Consider the following 15784-nt stretch of genomic DNA (forward strand, 5'->3'; position numbering starts at 1 on the left):
AGAAAATATCTAATTTTTATGAATAGATTCATAACTAATTTAAATGCATACAACTACTCTCTATGCTTTTAAACTTTTATTTGATGTGTTGGTTTATCCCACAAGCTTAGAGGGTTCTTCCCCTCCTTCAGGCTTCCAGCAGCTCGCTGAAGGCCCTCTGGAAGCCCTGCTGTGGAGTAGCAGGACTCTGACTGCCTCTGCTTCCATCTCATTCTGCAGAGAGACCTCCTCACAGTCACCTCCCGATCATGATCCATCCCGCCAGCTCTGGCAGGTCACTCCCTGCGCCTCGTAAGGGGCTCCTTCCGGCTGAGCTGCGGCGGGACTGGCAGCATAGCGCAGACCTGATTATCTTCTTACCTGCATGCCTGGCACCTGGCTCCCCAAGGCACGTGTCTTTAGGCAATTTCTCACCACTCAGCCCTGGAAGGGTCCCCAGTCAGGTAATAAGGGTCTGAGTCCATCTCGAATGGCTCTCCATGTACGCCCACCTTAGAGTTTAGTGGGACAAGCTGACATCAAACCCACAAGGCAAGAGGCTGAGGCCGCTATTGTTATCTAAGATAAATGTTTCACTTGTGACCCTTGGTCAGGTATTTATATTTGTCTCTGAAAACCATCAGGCATTTCATGGGCTTTTTCCTGTCCACGCCTGTTAGCCTGGGCTCCTCCTTCCCCGAACGCGTGCACTCCCGTACCAGGTGGGGCTCTGAGGTGCTGCTCCCGGGGAGCGGGAGGGACTCCGGGCTCAGCTTTGGGCTCATACGAATGAGCTGCACGACCTGGTGCACAACCCCCACAACACTTTTTCATTCTGCAGAGTGAGCCAAGTGAACAAGCACATTGGGTTTCAACGTCAATTTTTTGAATAAAATTGTATTGGAAAATCTGGTACAGATACACTTTGCAGAGCTCTGGTGAAGAGCTCCTGGGCTGGTGAGTACTAATCGCATGTATGAAAAATAAGGTAAGGAGTGCGGGTCCGCGTCCCGCCTTGCTTGCGTCTAGCTGGACGAGTGACACTCCATTTTCTGCTCCCTTGTGGTTCAGCAAGGACCAGAGACCACCTTCTGGCCAGGCTCAGCTGCTCAGACGCCTTCCTCAGGAAATAGTCAACAGGGTGAAGGCTCAGAGCTGGCCCTGCTGGCAGAGTCAGTGCCGCCGTCTCCTGGACAACAGAGGCAAGAGTGCCGTGGTGAAGGGGGCTGTCCAGCCTGAGAGTGGCCCAACCTGTCACATGAGTTTTCATGGTGTGCTGTGCTGTCCTCAACAGAACGGCATTTTTGCTACCTGGCTTCTGATTCTGTCCATTTGACAATCCTCAGTCTTGTGTCTTTCACAGGATCCTTCCAGCTAGCCAACGTTCTTCCAAGAAATTCATTTTCTACTGAAAGCCATCAGAATCAAGTTTTATATATATAAAACTCGTGATAAGAGAGGATATTAATGGCAAAGACACATCATGATTGCGTAGCATGCAAACAGATTGATGATTCCCACGCAAACACAGGAAGTCACTGCTCTCAGGGGCCAGGACGAAGGCCAGCAATAAAATGGCCAGTGCCCCAAAGGTGAAAGCCCGTGTTTATGGGACAGGTTAAAGAGAGCTGTTCCCAGGGACAGAGTCCCAGGGAAGGTAGGGGCAGGTGGCAGGCGTGAGGGTGGCCAGAGCAACTCCTCAGAAATATGACCCTCAGCACACATTTTGCAAGCCCTGGACACTCTCTTAACATGCATTTCAGCTTCAAAATACTCTAAATCTATAAGTAAAATGACATAAGTGTAGCAAGGCCTTGGTCAGAAATTTTAGCATAAAGCTTCATCAACGACCTTAATACCAACAACGTTGACCTCTTCCACCTCTCGACAGCTGTTGAGCATTGTTTCTAGCACGCACAAGCTAGATGATCTCTCTAGCTATGTCTCAGATTAAGGCTAAAAACTGTGTTCGATTCTTTTCCCACTGCCGTCAATGCCTGTGTTACCTTCCGAGGGCTGCCATAAGCAGGGACCATGGACTGCAGGCTTGAAACAGCAGATACGTCTTCTCCCCCAGTCCTGGACGCTGGGGGTCCCAGGTCGAGGTGGGTGGCAGGGTCATGCTCCTCCTGAGACTTTGAGTAGACCCCTTCCTTGCCTGTCCCCAGATTTCAGGTGGCTGGGCAATCGTTGGCATCCCTCGGCTTGCAACTGTTTCGTGGCGTTTTTGCTACTTTACTCTGTGTGCATGCCACACGGTCACCTGCTCCCTGTGCAGCTGTCTCTGAGTCTCCTCTCCTCTTCTTCAGGGATGCCGGTTACACTGCTTGGGGGCCCACCCCACCCTCAGTGTGGCCGCAGCCCAACTTGATTACATCTGCAGTAACCCTGTCTCCAATAAGGTCCGACTCACAGGACCCAGGGTTAGCACTCGGAATTATCTTTTGCGGGGGGGGGGGGGGGGGGCACACTTTAACCCATGATGGTGCCTAACCCGGAAAACGGAGACACACATCCATTGTCGAGCACGTGTTAAACGTGCTTCTCCTCTCCTGCTTTCTCTCCACTCACGGACAGACCAGCAGCCCAGGTTTCTTCTTTCTCCTACCTATATCCTCTTCAGTCTTGTGATTCCAACCTCCATGCATCTTTCACTTGGAAATTCAAATACTTTTCCCATCTTCAACAGCCATCTCTCTTTCATGCTTAAGAAAAAGCCCAAGGGAGCTTTTGCAGCTAGTTGTGCTTTTCCGCCCCTGCCCCTACCACCACGACAAAATGCGAGATTTCTGATCTTGGCGCCGTTTCTCCCATCAGGCTCCGCCTCCTCGCGTTCTGGAACTAGGACTGCACAGAACAAGGGCGACATGCCCTGTGCCTCACGCCAGTGTCTCCTGGGCCCGTCCACTCATCTCTTTCTCTTCCCCCAGCTCATCTGAATCCGTCACCTCCCTCCTTCCGTGCTGGAAACAAGCCCGTGGACAGGCGTTAAAATGAGAGCAGTGACGGGAAGTAAAAAATGATGCTTTAACTCTGCTGCCGACTGATCCCTGTCCCTGTAATGAAGCCCGCTCCCAGTCGAGCCCTGACACGCAGCCCCAAGGACGGGCAAACCCGCAGCCGCGAACACACAGATCTGCCTGTCTGGCTGGGGACAGAGGCGCGTTTGATTTGCGTGTCTGCTGAGGCTGAGCGGCAGGCGGGGGCTTTTCTCTACCCTTTGAGCAGACACAGCGGAATCCATTCACTCACGGAAAGAGAAAACCCACCCGTTAACAGGTTTAGGATTGCCTCACAGCCCTCCCATTTCCTCGGCCTCTGTGGTGCTGTTTGGAGAGACATACAGATGAGCATCTGGGAAGCGTTCCAGACTGCTGATAGAGAGAAAAGAAAGGAGGAAAAGACAACAAGCCGTGTGAGGCTGCCCTATTAACAAGCGAACTGCTTCCCCTCTCTGTGACCACAGCAGCGTCTGTGGTGAGCAAGGATCCAGATGCATTTTCTGGGCTTTCTCACGGGGTGTAAGGTTTCTGGTCTTGACATTTGCCAGAATTGCTTCGCTCACCTGGTCCCTCTCCCGGCCCTGTGTACGGCCAAAGGTCTAATCCATTTGCCAGTGGTAGCAGGGGGTGAGCGTGCACCGTGGGGGGCCCCAGCCGTGACACGTCTCTGCTTCTTCCACATGGATTGTTTGCTCAGAGTAAGGACGCGCGTTCGTGTCAACTCTCCCTGCTCAGCGGTAGCTAACGACACCGTGCATGGAAAGTCCCCATCCCTAAAAGCAATAATCAATGACTGTGCAAGTAGCTAATTAACAGTCTTCAGAAAAGTTTCCTGAACAGAATCCCTGGGAGCTCTGACTGCTACCAACGCCACGGTGGACTTCATTAATTCACAGTTTGCCATGTGCCAGGCCAGGGGGTAAGCAGTCAACAGGCATTATCTCGTTTGATCTGCACCAAATGTCCATGAAGAAGGGCCTTTATCTCTATTTTCCAGATAGGAAAACTGAGAATTAGAAAGAGTAAGCAACGTGGTCGAGATAGGATGGTGACCCAAACACAGACTGCAACCTTGGAAAGTCGTCACTATGGGCTACGAAACCTACACTTTGAAAGCTTGACTGTATTTGTATTTCCTGTCTTTTCGGTGCTGTTTTCCCCCTTTATTCTCTCTGTCTTGGAGTTTGTTAAAGATCTCTTGGAAAATTCTAACTTGTTTCAACTATTCTAAAGAGAACTGTTAAAGAGAGTGTCTGCCTATCTTTAGGATGGAGTTTTTGTGTGAAACAACCATAGTACTGGTATTTATTTTGTGAAATAACTTGTATTTTCCAGATTACAATGTAATACATGTTTTTTGTAGGCAAAAAAAAAAAAAAGAAGGAAAAATGCAATATATAATTTTTCCATTCTAAGAAACCTTTGTTGATATTGTTATATCCTTCCGGGATCCTGCGCAGAGAAGTATGTTTATATCTGTTTATGTAGACTGAGTGATAACACAGACTGAATCATGTGCACACATTTTTGTAACCATTTTTTCATAAATATATTTTATAACATCAATGGCTGCATAGAGGTCAATTTTACAAAAAATACTCAAAAATACCCTATCTTATTTAGCTTATCCACCACCCTTCCCAATTGACTTTATTAGTAACAAAGACACATTTCTATGCAGAAATGTATTTCTTCCATATTCTGAATTTACTATTAAAAATTTTCCCTGAATATTCTGGGATTCTTGTTACTGTAATATCTAAGAAAACATCTCTTTTAATGTGTGTTGTTTTGTCATTACACTTTACATATTCCTCTCTCTCCATCCGTAGTGACAAATTAAGATGTCTCATTATTTGCCTTGTTTAGGCAGTGATTAACATATCTATTAAGATGGTAGGAGTTGGGAAAATTGTTAAAGACTGTTGAAAGTGTAGTAACTGTTAATAGTTACCAACTGTTCAGAATGCATTTAGCTCCATTTGTATGGGAAAACAGTGTTTGCAGCCGCATGTGCCAATATGAAATTTTGCCAACAGTAATGATGCTTTTGCTTCAAGACCTGTGATTGATCTCCACCTGGGGTCAGAGAGGATTTCTCCCTGCGCTTGAGTTTTTTATGGTTAGCTCCATCACGGGGGCTGTCTGCTTTCCTCTGGAACAGCTGGCACCAGCCACCATCACATGCAGAATCCTGACTCAATGGACCATTAGTTTTTGTGCAGAAAGATGTGTGAATTTAAAAAAAAGGCACTCCTGAGTGTCTCTAATCAAGTCCATGTGTTATCAATTGCAGAGAGGGGAGAAATTAGTTTTCCTCAGATCACTGCAATTCACCATGTGGAAAACTCTGTCCTAAAATAAAACGAGAACATACAGGGGCTGTGCGCGCTTGAGGGCCACCTTGGCCATCCGAGATTGCCGCCAGACTCCGCTGAAGTGGACGCCTCATATGCGGTTGGATGGGCAGGTCAGGATTCCCTCCATCTCTGGCATTCCGCAAAGCATGAGGAATCAGACTTCACCAGAGAAAGCAGCTGCTTCTTGGTATAATTTTAGGAGTGCTGAGAAACTCTCTCTCCCCAATAATTCTTCCTTCCTGCCTTTAGCAACTCATTCTCAGTGTCAAACTATTTTCCAATTCCAATAGTTCTTTGCTTATGCATTAAAATAGTAATGCTCTGGGGAAAAGTCACTTCTAGCCTGATGATGACTATTTATTCTGAGTAAAATTAGTCCGTAAGATTCCTTGTGAAATGACAGCTAGATGTGTGTGGGAGCCGAGTGGTTGCGACTGGGAGCGCCCAACAGCCCGGGAACTGCACGGGTTTGGTCGTTGAGCCAAGAGCCTCAGGGTCAGAGTGGATCAGGGCTCTACATTCCAGCTGTGGTTCTTGGACACCGTGGCCCATGGCGCACTTTAACACTGTTTATCTCACCCACCTTTGAAGAGTTACCTTTCCCTCCAGTTTTCTCCTCCTATTACCCCTCGATAGGAATCCACGTTGATTTACCTCTAAGTCTAAGTATCCAGAGTTCTACTGGCCTTAAAGAAAAGGGGTTGTGTTTTATATTTCTTCATATTTTGTATCCCTAATAACAACTAATACACAGAAGAAACTCTATAATAAACTTCTGAAAAAAGGAAGGATTTTTAAAGTAACATGTGCTAGTGTACTACTTAAAACATTGCCTCTATACATTCACGCCTTTTCCACGAAGAGACAGCACAGGCATGCTGGCAATCACACACACACTGTCTGTCAAAAGAATGATAACCCTGAGATTTCAGAAACACACAACAGAGATTTCTTGAACCTGTTGACTACTGTATGATGAAACCATAAATTAATAGAGCCACAGAGTTGAAAAAGAGCAATCTTCTTTGTTCCCTTCCCATGGACCCATGACTCTATAGGACTGAGCATTGTTCTACAAATAGTCACCAAGTACATGGCACCATCAGGGACTGCTGTTCCCCACCCTGGGGTTATAGCATTGGACAAAACAAAATTCAGTCCCCTTGGTGCTTCCATTCCAACAGAAAATAAACAACCTTATAAGTAAAATACAACCTGCCAGACGGCATTAAGGCCCCTGGAGAAACACAGGCAGGGACGGAGAATAGGGGGTTAGGGAGTAACAGGGCAGGGACTGCTCTGTAAGGTAGGGTTGTAAGTGAGGTCTGCCTGTCATTTGGGACCTGGCTGGGTAAAGGAAGTTACCCACCCGGGGAATCCTAGGTGATGTTACAAACCATGTCTGTTAAACTCTGTCTTGAGCAGGTGATAGAACTAGTTAGTATCCTGGCATACAAAGGCAGCAAGCTGAAAGTGATAGGATGACAGGGGCTGTTTTCCTAACTTACCCTGTGTTCTAGATGGGTGTAAGGCAGTGTCATTAAGTTTAGAGATAGAAGATTGGCCAGGACAGAGACCCACAGAAAGAAGTTCCTAGTCTTCAGGTTTAACACAATGTACAGATGAAAACTTTGGGGGTGAATTCTCACACCAGAAACTGCCTAGAAGCAATTAGCCAAGACACTTATTAATTTTTTATAGGGAATTGTATTGCCAAAGAAATCACATACCTGCACTCCAATCTCACTTTTATCATTTAACCCCTAAAACCACCCAGAGCCCTGAATCTTGAACCTGCACCATTAGGTAGGAGGCTGAAAAGTCTGTTCAGTGTCCCCGAAGAGTGGATGCCCCAAAGCTCACCTCTTTTGTGGCCAAGAAGGATACAGAACAAGGGAAAACTTCCCACAGAATACAATCAGGAGCTCAGAAAGACAAGGAGGAAGCAGATGCTCTGGGAGAGCAGAAAAGAGACAAACCAAATATTTGAATCCACTGTGGGACAGCAGGTGCACTGTCCCTGCCCCACAGGGTCTTACATTGCCCTAGCCCGGGACAGACAGTGTGTTCCATTGCTCCCTCTCCTGAATAGAGGCTTTTCAAAGTTACCCTGTTCCGACTCCTCTTCCACATTGGATATATTGTGGTCAGTTGGCATATTTTTTTATCTTATGGGTACTATATCGCAGTGATTTATATCCAGACCTAATGAAGAGGACTGCATGTCTCAAGACATCCTGGAATTTGAATAAATAACATGCAGGGTAATTGGATGGCACTTTGTTTGGGGTTGTGTCTTATGGGGAGAGAGTATGTGTAAGAAATATACACAAGATATTCAGGTAGCCAAAGACAAACAAGGACTGCAAACAAGACTGTACTTAGTGCCACAAGTAACTATTATTTCTTTTTCCTTAGGAACAGTGTCTTTAAATTTCAGCTGAGCATAAGACCACCTTAAATAAAAACGACATTCCCTAGGATTTCTTGCAGTCACATGTGACTGTGTGACCAAGATCTGGCTAAGAAGATGGGGATAGTATGTGTGTGAAAATGAATGCTTTAACTCCTGGTTTTTATGAGGAAGGATTTATCCAAAGCACAGTACTGGCTTCTCTCTGCATCTTTGACAAGTAGGAAGGGCTACTGGTTTATAAGTGTGGAAAGAATGATTGTGCATGTACAGCTCAACTCCACCTCTTCCTTTTTGGAATAAGATGCTCACAGGGAAAATAACAAGTACCCCTTTATGGGGTGATCTTCCTCTGGACTGGTGTGAAGGTCCAATATTGTCTATGACCACCTGACCAACATGCATACAACCAGTCCTGTCTATTCCATTAAAGTTATACTTTAGCTTCAATATGCAACTTCTTTGAGTTCTTGCTCAAATTCTTTAGAACCTGGGTATGTAATATATTAGGCTTTTCTCCTAGACCCAAAATCATGTGAAATTTCTGGCATGTGTCCTTTTAAGACAGGAGAGGAATTTCCACATTTCTTCCTCTCTTCTTTCCTGCAAAGGCCAAGAAGTATTTTGGGTGCTAGAGGCGATTCAGTATTTTGGCTCATGAGCTGCTGCCCATGGTTTGATCTTCAAGGGGCAAGAAGATGGAAGGGGCAATGAGATGGCAGATGCTTCCATCTCTGGTTACTGTGGAGCAGATATGCCAGCCCTGGGGGTAGAAAATTTTTATTTTGTTTAAGCCAATGCTATTTGATTTCTTTTTTCATTCAGAAATATACCCAAATATGAAACAAAAGAAAAACTCAGTTTAGTTTTGGCCAAACTGATATCAAGGTACCCACTGGTTACCAAATGGAGATGACAAGTAGAGAGCTGGATGTGGAAATGGGAAATTCAAGGGCAAATTTGCAAAAGTTACAGCATTACTGGGCTTGGAGCTGACACAGCTGATACAGCTGCAGTGAGCAAAGACTCAATTCTCTTCAAGTATCTGGAAAGCCTCCTCAATAAGGTCAGGTTCAAACAAGCCCAGACTGAGAATATTACAATAAATACCTAACTCTTCAATGCCCAGACACCGATGAACATCCACAAGCATCAAGAACATCAGGAAGACATGACCTCACCAAACAAAGTAAATAAGGTACCAGTGATCAATACCAGAATTATGGAGATAGGTGATCTTTCAGACAAGGAATTTAAGATAGTTGTCCTTAAGAAGGTCAGTGCACTTCAAGATAACACAGAGAAGGAATTCAGCACCCCATCGGATCAATTTAACAAATAAATTGAAAAAAAAAATCAAGCATAAATTATGGAGCTGAATGATTCAATTGACAAACTAAAAAATGCATCAGAGTCTCTCAATAGCAGAATTGACCAAACAGAAGAGAGAAAGAGTGAGCCTGAAGACAGGCTATTTGAAAGTAACACAATGAGAAGAGAAAAAAATAATAAATAAGAATAAAGCATGCCTACAAGATCTAGAAAATATCGTCAAAAGAGCAAACCTAAGAGTTACTGGCCTTAAAGAGAAAGTAGAGAGAGAGAGATTGGGGCTGAAAGTTTATTCAACAGAAAACTTTCCAAATGTAGAGAAGATGTCAATATTCAGGAACAAGATGGTCAGAGAACACCAAACAGATTTAACACAAATGAGGCTACCTTAAGACATTAATAATCAAGCTCCAAATGTCCTAAGGGAAGCAAGGGAAAAAAAAAAAAACAAACCATATAAATGAGCTCCAATATGTCTGGGAGCAGATTTCTCAGTGGAAATCTTACAGGCCAGAAGAGAGTGGCATGACATATTAAAAGTGGTGAAGGAGAAAAACCTTACGCCTAGAATATCATTAATATGTCCTGCAAAAATATCGTTCAAACATGAAGGTGAAAAAAACTTTCCCAGATAAACAAAAGCTGAGGTATTTCATCAATACCAGGCCTGTCCTACAAGACATGCTAAAAGGAGTTCTTCAATCTGAAAGAAAAGGACATTAATGAACAACAAAAAATCTTTTTTTTTTTTTTAATAGTAAGTGACTTTGACTTTCAACCCATCAACAAGAAATCTTTTGAAAGTATAAAACTTACTGGTAACTGTAAGGACATAAATATGGAATACTCTATTGCTATAATTGTGGTATATAAACCACTTATATCTTGAATAGAAAGACTAAGAGACAAACCTATCAAAAATAACAACAACTTTTTGAGAGATAGATGGTATAAAAAGATATGGGTGGAAACAACAAAAAGTTAAAAAGCTGCAGGGGATGGAGCTAAAGGGCATAATTTCTGTTATCTTTGTTTATTTCTTTGTTTGTAAGAAGAGTTGTCATATGTTTAAAATAATTGGTTATAAAATGTTATTTGCAAGCCTCAAAGTAACCTCAAATAAAAAAAGCCTAAAACATATATACAAAAAATAAAAAGAAATAAATTAAAGCATACAAGCAGAGAAAATCATTTTTAATAAACGAAGATAGGAAGTAAGAAAGAGAGGACCACAAAACAACCAGACATTAAATAATAACATGGCAGTAGTAAATGTCCTTATCTACCAATTGTAACATTGAATGTGAATGGACTAAACTCTTCAATCAAGAGACATAGAATGGTTGAATGGATTAAAAACAAAAAAGAGCCAACTATGTTGCCTGCAAAACAAACTTTACCTATAAAGACACACATAGACTGAAAATAAAGGGATGGAAAAAGATATTCCATGCAAATGGAAACAAAAAGAGCAGGAGTAGCTATACTTCTATCATATAAAATAGATGTTAACACACAAACTGTAAAAAGAGACAAAGAAGGCCATTATATAATGATAAAGGAGTCAATTTAGAAAGAAGATAAAACATTTCTAAATATATATGGAAGCAACACTGGAGTACCTAGATATATAAAGCAAATATTATCAGAGCAAAAGAGAGAGATAGACCTCAATAAAACAATTGTTGGAGAACTCAACACTCCACTTTCAGCATTGATAGATCATCCATATAGAAAATCAACAATGAAACATCGGACTTAACCTGCATTATAGACCAAATGAACCTAATCGATGTTTACAAAAAAATCATCCATCAGCTGCAGAACACATGTTCTTCTCAGCACAGGGATCATTCTCAAGGATAGACCATAAATTAAGCCACAAAACAAGTCTCAAAAAATTCAAAAAAAGTGAAATCATACACAGTATTGTCTCTGATCACAGAGAAATGAAACTAAAAATCAATAACAAAAGGAACATTATAATCTATACAAACACATGGATATTAAACAATATGCTCCTTTATCACCAGTGGTACAATGAAGAGATTAAAAAGGAAATTAAAATTCTTAAAACAAATGAAAATGAAAACACAGCATATCTAAACTTAAGGGGTATAGCAAAAGCAGTAATGAGAGGAAAGTTTATAGCAATTATTGCCAATGTTGAAAAAGAAGAAAAGCTTCAAATAAGCAACTTAATGATGCATCACAAAGAACTAGAAAAAGAGGAGCAAACCAAATTCAAAATTATTAGAAGAAAAAATAAAATCAGAGCAGAAGTAAATGAAATTGAAAAAAAACAAACAAAAGATCAATGAAATGAAAATTGTTTTTTTGAAAAGATAAAATAGACACATTTTTAGGCAGACTAACTAAAAAAAAGAGAGAGAGAAGATCCAAATAAACAGAAGTATAGATGAAAAAGGAGACATTACAGCTGATAGTGCAGAAATCCAAATGATCATTAAAGACTACTATGAACAACTATGAACAGTTTACAATAAACTGTAAAACCTAGAAGAAATGGATAAATACCTGGAAACATACAACCTACAAAGATTGAACCAGCAAGAAATCCAAAACCCGAATAAACCAATAATAAGTAAAAAGATAGAAGCAGGAATAAAAGTCTCCCATCACAGAAGAGGCCAGGATCTAATGGCTTCACTGCTAAATTCTACCAAGCATTCAAAGAGGAACTAATGCAATCCTACTTAAACTATTCCAAGAAATTGAGGAGAAGGGGATATTCCCAAACTCCTTCTATGAGGCCTGTGTCTCACTTATGTCAACACCAGACAAAGACACAACAATTAAGAAAAGAAAATTATAAGCCAATATCTCTGATGAACATAGATGCAAAACTCCTCAACAAAATACTTGCAAACAGAATTCAACAGCACATTAAAAAAGATTATTCATCACAACCAGGTGTGATTCATCCCAGGGATGCAAGGATGATTCAAAATACACAAATAAATCAGTGTGACACATCATATTAATGAAGCAAGGGACAAAAACCATATGATCATTTCAATTGAAGCTGAAAATTCATTTGATAAAATCTGACATCCCTTCATGATAAAAACTCCCAGAAAACTGGGTATCGAAGGTACTTACCTCAACACGATGAAAGCCATATATTACAGACTTGCAGCTAGTATCATACCTAATGGGGGAATACTAAAAGCTTTTCCTCTAATATCCGGAACAAGACAAGGTTGCCTACTTTCACCACTGTTATTCAGCACAGTATCAGAAGCTCTAGCTAGAGCAATCAAACAAGAGAAAGAAATAAAGGGCATCCAAATTGGAAAGGAAGAAGTCAAAGTATCCTTGTTTGCAGACAGTATGATCTTACATCTAGAGAAACCTAAAGACTCCAACCAAAAAGTATTGAAACTGATAAACAAATTCAATACAATTTCAGGATACAAAATCAACATATAAAAATCAGTAGCATTTCTATATGTCAACAGTAAGCAATCTGAAAAAGAAACTAAGAAAGTAATCCCATTTACGATGACAAATAAAATAAAATACCTGGGAATAAACTTAACCACTTCAGTACGAGCGTCGACTACAGTCAGCCACAGATGAATGCACACAACCAGAGTGTCTACTTTAGCCGACAGCCGTGATGTGACTTTTCTAATTTTTCATTTGTCAAAATAAAACTGTGAACATTTAAAAATAACGCAATGAAAACATATATGTATATGTTACCTATTCTGATTTACATTAGAAGTAAAGCCGCCTGTAAAGTAAAACAAGCTTTTAGTTCTTTAAAGCTTTCCTCATCACACAAGAGCAAAATGGATTTGTCCTCAATGCACAGCACAAACTATTGTGCGGACTATGAGTGCTGGCTGTGGGCAAGGTTTCGGGGCCGGTGAGTGCCACATCGAATTAACTGAAGAAATGAAAGCTCTATGAGGAAAACTATAAAACATTGATAAAAGAAGTTGAAGAGGACACAAAAAAATGGAAAGCTATTCCATGCTCATGGATTAGAAAAATCAATATTATTAAAAGTCCATATTACTCAAAGTAATATATAGATTCAGTGCAATCCCCATCAAAATACCAATGACATTTTTCACAGAAATAGAAAAAAATAATCCCAAAATTTATATGGAACCACAAAAGACCCAGAATAGCCAAAGCCATCCTGAGCAAAAAGAACAAAACTGGAGGAATCACATTACCTGACTTCAAAATTATACTACAGACCTGTAGTAACCAAAATAGCATGGTATTGGCATAAAAATAGACACATCAACCAATGGAACATAACAGAGAACCCAGAAATAAATCCACACATCTACAGTGAACTTATCTTTAGCAAAGTTGCCAAAAACATACAGTGGGGAAAGGACAATCTCTTCAATAAATGGTGCTGGGAAAACTGAATATCCACATGTAGAAGAATGAAACTAGACCCTTATGTCTCACCATATACAAAAATCAATCAAAATGGATTAAAGTCTTAAATCTAAAATTGAAACTATGAAACTACTAAAAGAAATCATTGGAGAAATGCTTCAGGACATTGGTCTGGGCAATGACTTCTTGAGTAGTACCCCTAAAGCACAGTCAACCAAAGCAAAATTGGACAAATGGGATCACATCAAGCTAAAAAGCTTCTTCACAGCAAAGGAAACAATCACAAAGAGAAAAGACAACCCACAGGATGAGAGAAAATATTTGTAAACTACTGGTGGAACAAGAGATTAAAAACTAGACTATATAAGGACTCTAACAACTTAATAGAAAGAAATCAAATAATCTGATGTTTTGAAATGGGCAAAGGATCTGAATAGATATTTCCCAAAAGAAGATATACAAATAGACAACAGGTAATATGAAAAAATGCTCAACATCATTAGTATCAGAAATATGCAAATCAAAACTACAATGAGATATTATCTTACCCCAGTTAAAATGGCTTTTATTAAAAAGACAGATAATAATGAATGCTGGCAAGGATGTGGAGAAAGGGGAAGCTTCATAAACTGTTGGGAATGTAAATTAGTGCAACTGGTACAGAAAACAGTATGGGGGTTCTTCAAAGAAAACGAAAAATAGAACTATCAAATGACCCAATAATTCCATTGCCAGATAGATATCTAAACGAGGGGAATTCAGTATATTGAAAAGATATCTGCACTCCCATGTTTACTGCAGCACTATTGACAGTAGTCAATATATGGAATCATCCTAAGTGTTCACCAACAGATGAATGCATAAAGAAATTGTGCCACATATATACAATGGAATGTTATATAGCCACAAAAATAATGAAATCCTGCCATTTACAACACATAGATAGAACTTGGGAATAGCAGTAATATGTTAGGTGAAACAGAAAGCACAGAAAGACAAATCTCTCATGTTCTCATTCACATTTGAAAGCTAAATATTAAAAAGAATTGATCTCATGGAGACAGAGAGAATGATGGTTACTGGGCTGGGAAGGGTAACGGGGAGGTAGGGATAAAGTGAGAACAGTTAATGTGTGTAAACATATAGTTGGATATAATTAACAATATTTAATGGCACAACAAAGTGACTATAATCAACAATAAGTTAGGGTACATTTTAAGATAACTAAAAGAGTGGAATTGGAATGCTCCTAACACAAATAAATGATAAATGTCTGAGGTGATGGATATCTCCATTCCCCCTGATTTGATCAATTCACAGTGTATGATTGTTCAAAACATCACGTGTACCCCATAAAGATAAACAACTGTTATGTGCCCATAATAATTAAAAATAAAACATTAAAAGAAGACCCCCCCAAAAATTTATCAGATATATTAAAAGTTAAGTTAAATACATATGGCCCAGCAAAAGTGATTTTTTATATTTAAGCATCAGCCCCCGAAAAAAATTCTCATAGCTTTAGAAGCTTTAGAAGTAGCCATGAATGAAGACACTTATTGCAGCAGTATTTATGATGGTCAGAAATATCAGGCCACCTGGGTGTTCTGAGTGGGGAGAGGGATATGTAATTGTGTAATGTGATTGCCTATCATGGTGTATTATGCCAGTGTTAGTATCAAAAACTAAGGGTACACATTACATCGTGGATAAAAAATTCACCAGTTATGGTAGTTAACCCCCCCGAAAAGAAATTAGCCCCAAGTACATGACTGTGCAACGGCACACAAGCCTATTTCTTGTTCAAGTGACATTCCAAATCAATGTGTTTCTCTCCACCTGGTCTACAGAAGGAGCAGAGCGTGGGACACTACAAGTGAAGGATGTATGTAGAAGAGAAAATGGGTACCATGCAAAGATCTGTCATAGCCTCATTTATTGTCAGTAAAAGTCAGTTTCAAATTTTCTCCTCATACATAGAATATAATCGCTTATACACATCGGAGATGGCTGGAGTTGTATGTAGTCACTCTATTCAGGCCAAAACCAAGAGTGTTCAGGTGATGTACATCCCTCCCCATAGTGCTGGATATGGTTACTTTGCTTGGTGACCTAAAAGAACAATTATCTTCCCCATGGACCCCTATCTACCATACAAAGCTCAAGCGGTGACAAGAGAATTTCCAGTTTGCAAAAGAGTAGCCCTTACTGAGGAGGCGAAGGGCATGTTTGCTAGGAGGGCGTGTGACAAGCCCTCCCCGAAGGCAGGGTGTTCCTTGATGAGACCGCGATACCCCAGGGCCCTCCTT

This window comes from Microcebus murinus, chromosome 5, assembly GCF_040939455.1.
Source record: "Microcebus murinus isolate Inina chromosome 5, M.murinus_Inina_mat1.0, whole genome shotgun sequence".
Lineage (NCBI taxonomy): Eukaryota > Metazoa > Chordata > Mammalia > Primates > Cheirogaleidae > Microcebus > Microcebus murinus.